Below are 9,910 nucleotides of genomic sequence, written 5' to 3'. Positions count from 1 at the left end.
TCATGCAAGAGACCGGGAACAGGGTTTGCCCATGCTGAGCCAGCATCTAGATGGGGAAAAATGGCAGAGAGGGCAGCAGGCCCAGAGTGCCCCTAGAGATCAAAACTGGGGGTACCTTGTCCTCACAGAAACCACTCTATGAGGTAGTGCTATTATCTCACCCATTCCCAGGGAGGAAGCAGAGGCTCACAGGGGGCTAGTTAGCTGCCAAGGCCACACAGTGAGTGCAGAAACAGTACTTGGGCTCAGGGCTGTCTCATCCCACAGAGCATGTCCTGTTCATGAAAAGATGCTCAGCAGCACTGGTCATTGAAGCAATGTAAGTTAAAACCACAACCAGACATAACCACATACTTATTAGAACCAACACAAGGATGGGAAAGCAAATAGAATTTTTTACAATGTTGTTGGGAATGCACGACCACTCTACAAAACAGTTTGGCAGTTTCTTGTGACATTTCTTTTTGAGATGGGGTCTCTGTCACCTGGACTAGAGTGCAGTGGCATCATCATAGCTCACAGCAACCTCAAACTCCTGGGCTACCTCAGCCTCCCAAAGTGCTGCGATTGCAGGTGTGAGCCACTGCACCAGGCTAGTTTCCTATGACGTTAAATGTACCCTTCCCACAGGGCCCTGCAGGAATCCCACTCCTGGTATCTACCCTAGAAAAATAAAAACTTAACATCATGGGCGGCACCTGTGGCTCAAAGGGGTAGGGCGCCGGCCCCATATGCCAGAGGTGGTGGGTTCAAACCCAGCCCTGGCCAGAAACTGCAAAAAAAAAAAAAAAAAAAGAAAGAAAGAAAAAAAAAAACTTACCATCATGCAAAAACCTAAACACAAATGCTTGTAACAGTGTTCAGCAAGAGGCAGGTCTATGCTACCCCCGTAGGCCAAGGGAGCTGAGAGGTAAAGAAAGAGCCTGACAAATCCAGTTTCTCAGAAAGAAACATTTAATAGAGACTTATAAACAAAAGCCGCATCACAGGTGGCTGTGAGATGGTGGATCCTGGTACCACTCTCCCCAAAGGGTTTTTTATATAATCAGTGTTTTTGGTAAAACAGTGTAGCTGGTCGTGCCTCAGACCCTCTTGTGACCACTGCGGAATTTAGGTAAGCATCTTTATGAGCAGTAATCTTTGCTACAGGAATTGTTTCTTGACCTTGCTGTGGACCTCCTTGGTATTCAGTGGTTAAACGTAAGTCATTAGGATGGTTTTGCTTCAAGGTGATGTTACTCAGCTGGACAGGTGGCTCACGGCTAGCAATATGGAAGGCTGAGGCAGGTCTCTTTATAGAAGAGAATGACACCCCTAGCACCCCCTGGCACAAGCTCAAGGTGGATCACTTGAGCTCAGGAGTTCGAGACCAGGCTGAGTAAGAATGAGAACCCCCATCTCTACTAAAAATAGAAAAACCAGCTGGGAGCGGTGGCAGGTGTGTGTAGTCCTAGCTACTCAGAGACAGGCAAGACGTTCTCTTGAGCCCAAAAGTTTGAGATTGCTATGAGCTATGACACCATGGGACTTTACCCACAGTGACCCAGTGAAACTATGTCATGAAGCAAAAAACAGATTGTGTTACTCATGCCCTGAAACAGGCCATTTTCCTATAAACAGCTTTATTAATAATTGCCCCAAACTGGAAGCAACTCAACTACCCTTCAACTGGAAAATGAATCAACACCGTGTGGATGCACCGTACAATGAAATAGTACTCAGCAGCAAACAGGTACCAAATATTAACACACAGAATGACGTCGATGAATCTCAGAGGCAGTATGCTAACTGAAGAAATCCAGCCTGGGTGGATTCTGTTTCCACAGCATTCTGGAGAAGTCAAAACTATAGGGATAGAGAACAGATCAGTGGTTGTTGGGAGGGTAGGCCATTCCTGGCAAAGTAGCCAATGAGGGCAGTACTTTAGCTATCAGCTGGAGCTACCGCACTGCAAACAACCTGGGGTAACATGTGTAAATGGTGGGGTGCTTAGGCAGAATCTCTGCAGACAGCATAGACAGACCCAAAGAGCCTGATCACAGGACAACATGGTCCTAGAGAGGCCGTGGGCCTGACACCCAGGTAGTATGAGCAGTCAATCTGAAATCTTAATCAGGAAGTTGGATGGAGATGCAGAGGGTGAACAGATTCTCAGTTGCTGTAACACTGGGAGGGAAAGTGTGTGTGTAAGACAGAATTGAAAGTCAGAAGTCCTTTCTAGATGGAGAAGCTGGGAGGTTGCATTTCTACTCAGAGCAGCATTGCACAACTGCTTGCCAGGGAACTTGATGTATTAAACCTTTCTTTTATTTTCTTTATTCTGATGCTTTAACACATGGGGTCCTGCTGACCCAGGAGGGCCTGTGCCTCCCAGGGTTAGCTAGAGCCAGCAAGGAACTCACCCACAAGCATGTTGTTCAAATACAAACCAACTGATAAGAAACCTACACAATGACCACCTCCTTTATCAGATTCTCATACTCCAGACCACTCTCCACCTGCCCTAATCTGCCCAGGGCCAAATAACCAGTCAAATAAGGACAGACCCTATTCCACAGAGCCTGCTGAAATTATTCAAACTAGCAAATCTTAAGCCTGCTTACCCTGCCTCACCTGTTCCTTCCTGAAGAAACCATAATAAAAGTTCTCGACTCAAGTTCCCCTCTCTCCTTTGTCTCATGACAGATCCTCATGAGCCAAAATACCTTCCCCCGCCCCCATGACCTGGCATGGCATGCCCCCTGCTTGGGGGAACTGTGAGTAATAAACTATATTTCAAGGGCAATCGTTTCCTGATCTGTTGGCTCATGTCATATTTTCTATGAATACACTATATTTTAGGACAGTAACTCATTTCTTGGTGTCAGTTTATAGAATAAGGCCTGGGTTTTCTGCAGGGCTTGAGGCCACCACAAGTAATAGTGGTCTGTGTTGCTTTGCTGAAGCCATCTGGCCACCACTAGGACACTGTCCCAGCAGTTGCTGAGGAGCAGACTAGCTGTGTTGGGCAGTCTGCCACCTGTCTCTAGAGAGGTAGGAGGGGGTCTAGCCATGTAAGGCTGTGTAGATCCAGAGATCAAAGAGGATGATGTAGGGTCAGAAAGTTCACCTAGAATTTCTCCATCTTCTCTATGAAAATTTGGTCTGGGAGCAGCACCTCCCCAGTGTAGCTGACATGTTTACAATGAACCAGGCTGTAGGTGTTGTCAAACCTCAGGACATTTGCAGTGAGAAACAGACATTCAGATAAGATATCCCAGCTGGGACCCTGCGCTCCATGGTGGCAAATCCCTTTTTTTTTTTTTTAAATCTCTTTTTGGTTACTAAACCAGGGGATCACTGCCACAGCTGAGAGACCAGCCCCAAACGGCTACGGGCCTTCACCTGGCAGGACCTGAATGCACATTGAGGCATCTCCCCCGCCACCCCACCCACCCAGGTGGAGCCATTCCTGGCCAACACTTACAGACACCAGCCTTGAAACAGGTGAGGCTCCCATCCTGGGGCACCAGGTGGCCATTGTAGCGCTGGCTGGGCAGCACGTCTGTCATCTCGCCAGCCCTCTGCCTCTCCCCCATCTTGGTCTTCAGAAAAACTCCAAAGCTGATGTCCCCACCATTTGATTGGAAGTGACACCTGCAGTGGATGACACAGCCCTAGAGATGACCACGTGCCTGGGTTCTGGAGAGGCCTTCCCAGCTGTGCCCAGGTGTGGAGTGATCACCATCCTTACCTGAGCACACAGCCCGGGAACAGGATCTCATTCTCCACCTGCAAGGAAGAGCCGCAGCCCATGGACTCTGAGTGCCCTTACTGCGCTTTCACCTGGTTGCGAAGGTAGTAGGCCCTGGGCACCTCGCCCCTCTAGTTGATCTGTGGACCAGGGTGGGTGAGCAGGCACTAAACCAAGCTGTCTCCCCTTCTATGTGCCCTCTGGGCTTCCTGTACCTTGAGCAAGAACTTGGGGTTGGCATCAGGGTCAGTCATGGTCCCCCCAAACTCCATAGGCAGGAGGTCTGGATTAATGAACTTGATGAGCTCCTGCTTCCAATTTTCTGTATGGAGCAGAAGGGGAGCTTTGAGGGGGCTCCAGAGACTCAACAGAGGGCAGTGAGGCCGAGCCCAGTGCCGTCCTGCTCTCCCTCCCTGGCATGCTTCTGGCCTGGGGATGGAAGCCAAGGGACTCTAGGTCTTGTCCTGGGCTTAGCATGTATTCCTGTGCTGACCAGTTCATTCCTGCCCACTCCCAGTGGCACTCCAGGCTCTGCCCCTATCTTTCCTTGTGTAAGCCTATTGGCTATGATCATAGAAACTGGACCAGCAATTCCTGGAGCCTGGGCTTGAAGATAAGCAGGGTCTGGCCTGGACTCCACGGTCCCTTGGAGACTGATCTCAGTCTTCAAATCAACCCCTTGCCTTTAATCCTAGACCTTCAGCACTCTCAGAACTGCAGGGCCAACCTCGTGTCAGTTCCCCACTCCCACACCCCCAGCTGCTCTGAGATGGCTAAGGATATTCCACAGACAAAGGAACAATGGCATTGCAAAAACAAAGAAGAAGAAAGCAGAGGTGAATGCTCGACATACCTCAGGATAGGAATAGACAGCTTAAGCATGAAAGTGATGAAAAAGTCGAAGACAAAGCCTCCACAAATTTGACATAAAAAAAGACACTAAGTTAAAAATCAGATAATAGACAAATTATGAACCAGGGAAAATGTTTGCCACAAATGACAGGAAAGGTCTGTGTGCTTAATATGTAAAGAGCACTTATAGATCAATAAGCACAATACTTTTCTAGAAAATAAGCATGAGACACAAGGAGAAAATAAAAAAGAAATTTAAACAGCCAATTGGTAATATTTGGGGGGGGCCTTGGTGTGTGTCACACTTTATGGGGTCAAGACATGATTGCAAGAGGGACTTTACCTAACAATTGCAATCAGTGTAACCTGGCTTATTGTACCCTCAATGAATCCCCAACAATAAAAAAAAAAAAAAAAAAACAGCCAATTGGCATGAAGAAAAATTCCAGACTCTTAAGTGATAAAATAATCTAATGTGAGACAGTAATAAATAATCATTTTCGATTATAAAGATGGTAAGAATCTGTTAAATTATTAAGGCTCAGTAGTGACAAGAGTATGCGGAAAGGGGAACATTCATACACAGCTGGCAGAGTAAAATTCTGCAAACTACACGGACCACAACACCATAAAATGTATCAGAACCCGTGCATTTTTCCTTGGAGGAACTCTACCCAGGGCACTCTACCCAGGGCAACAGCTTGAGAATCTTCACTATTAATCTGTTCTTAACATTAAAAATTTAATACACATAACCTGAATTTAAAACTTTACTAAACTGTAAAGTGATAAGTGATAAGTCATCATAAGAGGATATACATAAGATATGAACCCATTTTTTTAAATGTATTCCTCTGAAAAACTGTTAACAGTACTCTGCATGAAAGGATTTTACATCCTTTTTTATACATTTCTGTAGTCTCCACATTTCTTTCCTTTTTTTAATTTATTTATTTTTTTATTTTTATTTTATTTTTTTTTTGAGACAGAGTCTTACTCTGTCACTCTGGTTAGAGTCCCATGGCCTCGGCCTAGATCACAACAACCTCAAACTCCTGAGCTCAAGCCATCCTCCCACATCGGCCTCCCAGAGTGCTAGAATTATAGGTATGAGCCACTATGCTGCTCTGTATTTTCCAAATTTCTAAATTGTATTAATTGCATGATTTAGAAAACTTAGATCTCATTCTCCCCATTCTATAGATAAGGAAACCAAGACCCAGACAGAGTGGGTGACTCACCCCACTTGAAGCTAATAATTGGCAAAGCCAATTCTCAAATCTAGATCTCCCAGCCTCAAACTGGGGACCCAACCCATGCTGCCTCTCTATTCATTGGTGGGTGGGCACACTGGCTGGCCTCAGGAGCTGCCACAAGGAAATGGGTCCTCAATAGATAGCAGTTGAGGCTCAGAGCCTGATACCTTGGATGCAACCCTCAGCTCAGGTTCAGGCTGGGAAAGAGGCCTGCAACAGCTCATTCACCTCCCAGAATCACGGCCTTCCTGCGTGTCTCCTCACTCGAGTATGACCAGGGTGAAGGCCCCACGAATAGCTTGGGGGCTGAAACACGCACAGAGCTATACCCTTGGGCCACTGGCTGGGTGAGTGGAGTCCTGGAGTCTCAGGTGCCCACTTTGTCACCTCTACCTCTCCTGCACCTGACTCATGCAAATACCTCTGACAACAATTAAATTCTTCAAAATTGGCTCGTCGGCTGTGGCTCAAGCTGCTAAGGCACCAGCCACATACACCTGAGCTGGCGGGTTTGAATCCAGCCCAGGCCCACCAAACAACAATGACAGCTGCAACCAAAAACTAGCCAGGCATTGTGGCGGGCACCTGTAGTCTCAGCTACTTGGGAGGCAGAGGCAGGAGAATCGCTTGAGCCCAGGAGTTGAGCTGTGATGCCAAGGCACTCTACCTAGGGCAACAGCTTGAGGCTCTGTCTCAAAAAAAATAAAAAATAAATAAATTCTTCAAAATCTCAGGGTATTTGACTCAAATGTGAGAGAAACTATGGAACCAAATTCACAAACAATAAGCATTTAAATACTTTCCCCTGAACTCCCTCCACCCCAGCCCCAAGGCCCCCTGATTATGCAGCCTTCTGTTGCCAGCCATCCAAGGCTGTGACACAGGAGCTACCCAACATCCAACAAAACCCCACCCAGATACAGAGCAAAAGCCACCACTTCCCGGTTTATTGGGTCCTAGTCCCAGACCCCATCCCCTTGGAGCAACTAGTACAGATTCTTGACAGTAGGTAGGGGATGACACCACTTATGGCAAGAAAAATCCCATTCAGGGCTCTGAAAGGTTCCCCCCCACCCCATGTGTCTTAGACAATAATTCAACTTCAGGGATGAGACAGACTTTCTTTTAGCATAATATTCAAAGATACAAGGAATGGCTTTTTGCAAAAATTGAGATATAATTTACTTACCATAAATCTTACCCTTTCAAAGTATACAATTCAATGGTTTTAAGTACAGTCACAAGGTTGTGTAGTTATCATGACTACCTAGTTCCAGAACATTCCCATCATCCCAAAAGGAAATCTTTTTTTTTTCTTTTGAGACAGAGTCTCACTATGTCACCCTCGGTAGTCACAGCTCACAGCAACCTCAAACTCTTGGGCTTAAGCGATTCTCTTGCCTCAGCCTCCTGAGTAGCTGGGACTACAGGCGCCAGCTGCAGTGCCTGGCTATTTTTTTAGCCTCAGTTGTCATTGTTGTTTGGCAAGCCAGAGCCAGGCTCGAACCTCACAGCCTCAATGTATGTGGCTGGTGCCGTAACCACTGTGTTATGGGCACTGAGCCTCAGAAAGAAATCTTGTACTAAAAAGCATTCACCCCCCTCCACACACACACACACACACACACACATCATTCCCACTCCATTCAGCCTTGGGCAATCCCTAATTGACTTTTTGTCTCTGTGAATTTGCTTATTCCAGAGATATCATATCAATGAAATGGTACCCTGTGTAGCCTTTCGTGTCTGGCTTCTTTAGTATGTTTTTGTGTCCTTTTCTTTAAAAATTCTAGTAAGAATATTAATATAGCCACTCAAATGTTTTATTTTTAGGTTCTTTACTATTCGGAGAGGAGCAGACAGAAAGGAAAAGGTAGACTGACTGTCCTGGGTCCCAGGCCTCCCCACAACCTCCCCAGAGCCCCCCACCCCCGAAGAAACAGCAAATGGGAGTGTCAGGGCCTTGCACCATTAGGGCAAACAGAAACTGGGGTGGGGACAGGGAACAGTGGCCCAGGGATGAGAAAGCAGGCAGGCCTGGGGACAGGCCTTATTGCTACCTGCTGGGCATGAGATGGTGACACTAGGGTGTCATGCCCAACTTGCCATCCCCTGAGAGGCTGTGGGTTTGAAAAGATCCCTGAAAATGACAAGTAAGGAGCTGTGACAGGGCCTCCCGGCTGGGTACTTACCCAACAGTGAGGAAAGAGAAGGATGCCCCAAGCCCCCATGACAAGTAGAGGGGCAGAGCCTCACTTGCCTGCCCTGGTGGGGTTATTGCACCTCCCGGGCCTTGAAGATCAAAAATTGCTATGATTTTCTGGACCTTCTTCTCCAGCTGCAAGAGAATGTCAGGAGGTGAGACCCTGTGAGGGTCAATATCCTCATCTCCCACCCAAGTGGGGCTGGGCCTAAGTCCAGAACACCAGCTTGGCACCAGACAGGGCTGCCTTTGTGGCTGTGGCTGTGGCTGCTGGCATTGTGCAGCCTGACCACCTGGACACACAGGAGAACAGGGTTCCGTGCTAGGGCCAAGGGGTGGGTGTAGATGGATCCTCAGAATCTGGTGGAATCACAAGACTGAGAATTGTTTAAATAAGCAGACCACAAACTTTTGACTCTCAGGAGCCCTTTTAACTCTTAAAAACCATCTAAGATACAACCATGAGGCTGGTGCAGTGGCTCACCCCTGTAATCCTACCACTCTGGGAGGCTAGGTGGGAGGATGGCTTGAGCTCAGGAGTTCCAGACCAGCCTGAGCAAGAGCAAGACCCTGTCTCTACTAAAAATAGAAACATTAATTAGGCATGGTGTTTGGGGCCTATAGTCCTAGCTACTGGGGAGGCTGAGGCAGGAGGATCCCTTGGGCCCAGGAGTCTGAGGTGGCTGTGAGCTATGAGGCCATGGCACAAAGTGAGAAAAAAATAAAGAGTTAACTTACCAACACACCACTTTACATCACACCACCTTGGAAATCGCTGCACAAGTAATAGTGAACTATTGTTGAAAACAGCACTAAAAATGACTAAATGGGAAAGCCCTTTCATTTGCACAACCAGGTCAGTGATGCTTGACTCCAAGTTTTCAAGTTGTCTTGAAACAAGGAATAACTTCTTTTTGTATCAACTTTCTTTTTTTTTTTTTTTTTTTTTTTTGTAGAGACAGAGTCTCACTTTAGGGCCCTCGGTAGAGTACCGTGGCATCACACAGCTCACAGCAACCTCCAGCTCCTGGGCTTAAGCGATTCTCTTGCCTCAGCCTCCCGAGCAGCTGGGACTACAGGCGCCCGCCACAGCACCCAGCTATTTTTTTGTTGCAGTTTGGCCGGGGCTGGGTTTGAGCCCGCCACCCTCGGCATATGGGGCCGGCGCCCTACTCACTGAGCCACAGGCGCCGCCTGTATCAACTTTCATCATTCAGCTAGAGAAGGCGTGGGGGGAGTGGCTTTTTATCTAAGGCTTCGCTCTGGAGCACATGCTCAGCTGTCCTCTGTGTCCCTGTCCTGCGAGGCTAAGGAGGGTCCCCCCAGCTGAACCGACCTGGGCAGGTGGGAGCCCTGCCCTCGTCCTCAGGGGCAAAGGGACTGAATGCGCTGAGCAAGCTCGAGGAACCAGAAGACCGAGGAGACTTTCCTATCCGCACCACCCCCAGCCAGGAGACAGAAAGGGGAGCACTGAGGGCGCAAAAAAGCGGGACACTGGCGGGAGCGCGTCTCAGACATCCGCCCACAGGCCCGCCCACACCGTCCGCGGCCTCCCAACGCTCCCGGACGCCCCAGCTTGTCCCACCCTGCCACCCCCGCCCACTCCATCACGCGCTGGCTCTGCCTGGTCACAGCGCAGAACCTTTTGATGGCAGGAATGGGGACCTTCAAGGATCTGCTTCCAGACTAGAGAGGAAAACGCCACCTGCTGCCCCTGTCTCCTCAAGCTAACAGCTGAGGACGTGACCCACCAGGCCAGCAACCCTCGCCTGTGCTGTCCGGTGTGGTAGCCACCAATACTGTTAAAAAGGGGCTGGTCGACTTTCACATCTGCCCTAAGTGAAAAATACACACAGGATTCCAAAT

The 9,910-nt window shown here is 48.2% G+C and overlaps 1 pseudogene; it reads right to left on the bottom strand.

Moving 5' to 3' along the window:
• Positions 1 to 3,109: 3,109 nt before the first annotated feature.
• LOC128584474 (putative SEC14-like protein 6) lies at positions 3,110 to 9,652 on the bottom strand (annotated as a pseudogene).
• Between the last annotated feature and the right edge of the window lie 258 nt (positions 9,653 to 9,910).

The sequence above is a fragment of the Nycticebus coucang genome, chromosome 4 (assembly GCF_027406575.1).
Source record: "Nycticebus coucang isolate mNycCou1 chromosome 4, mNycCou1.pri, whole genome shotgun sequence".
Taxonomy (NCBI): Eukaryota; Metazoa; Chordata; class Mammalia; order Primates; family Lorisidae; genus Nycticebus; species Nycticebus coucang.
This window is presented reverse-complemented; position numbering and strand designations above follow the sequence as displayed.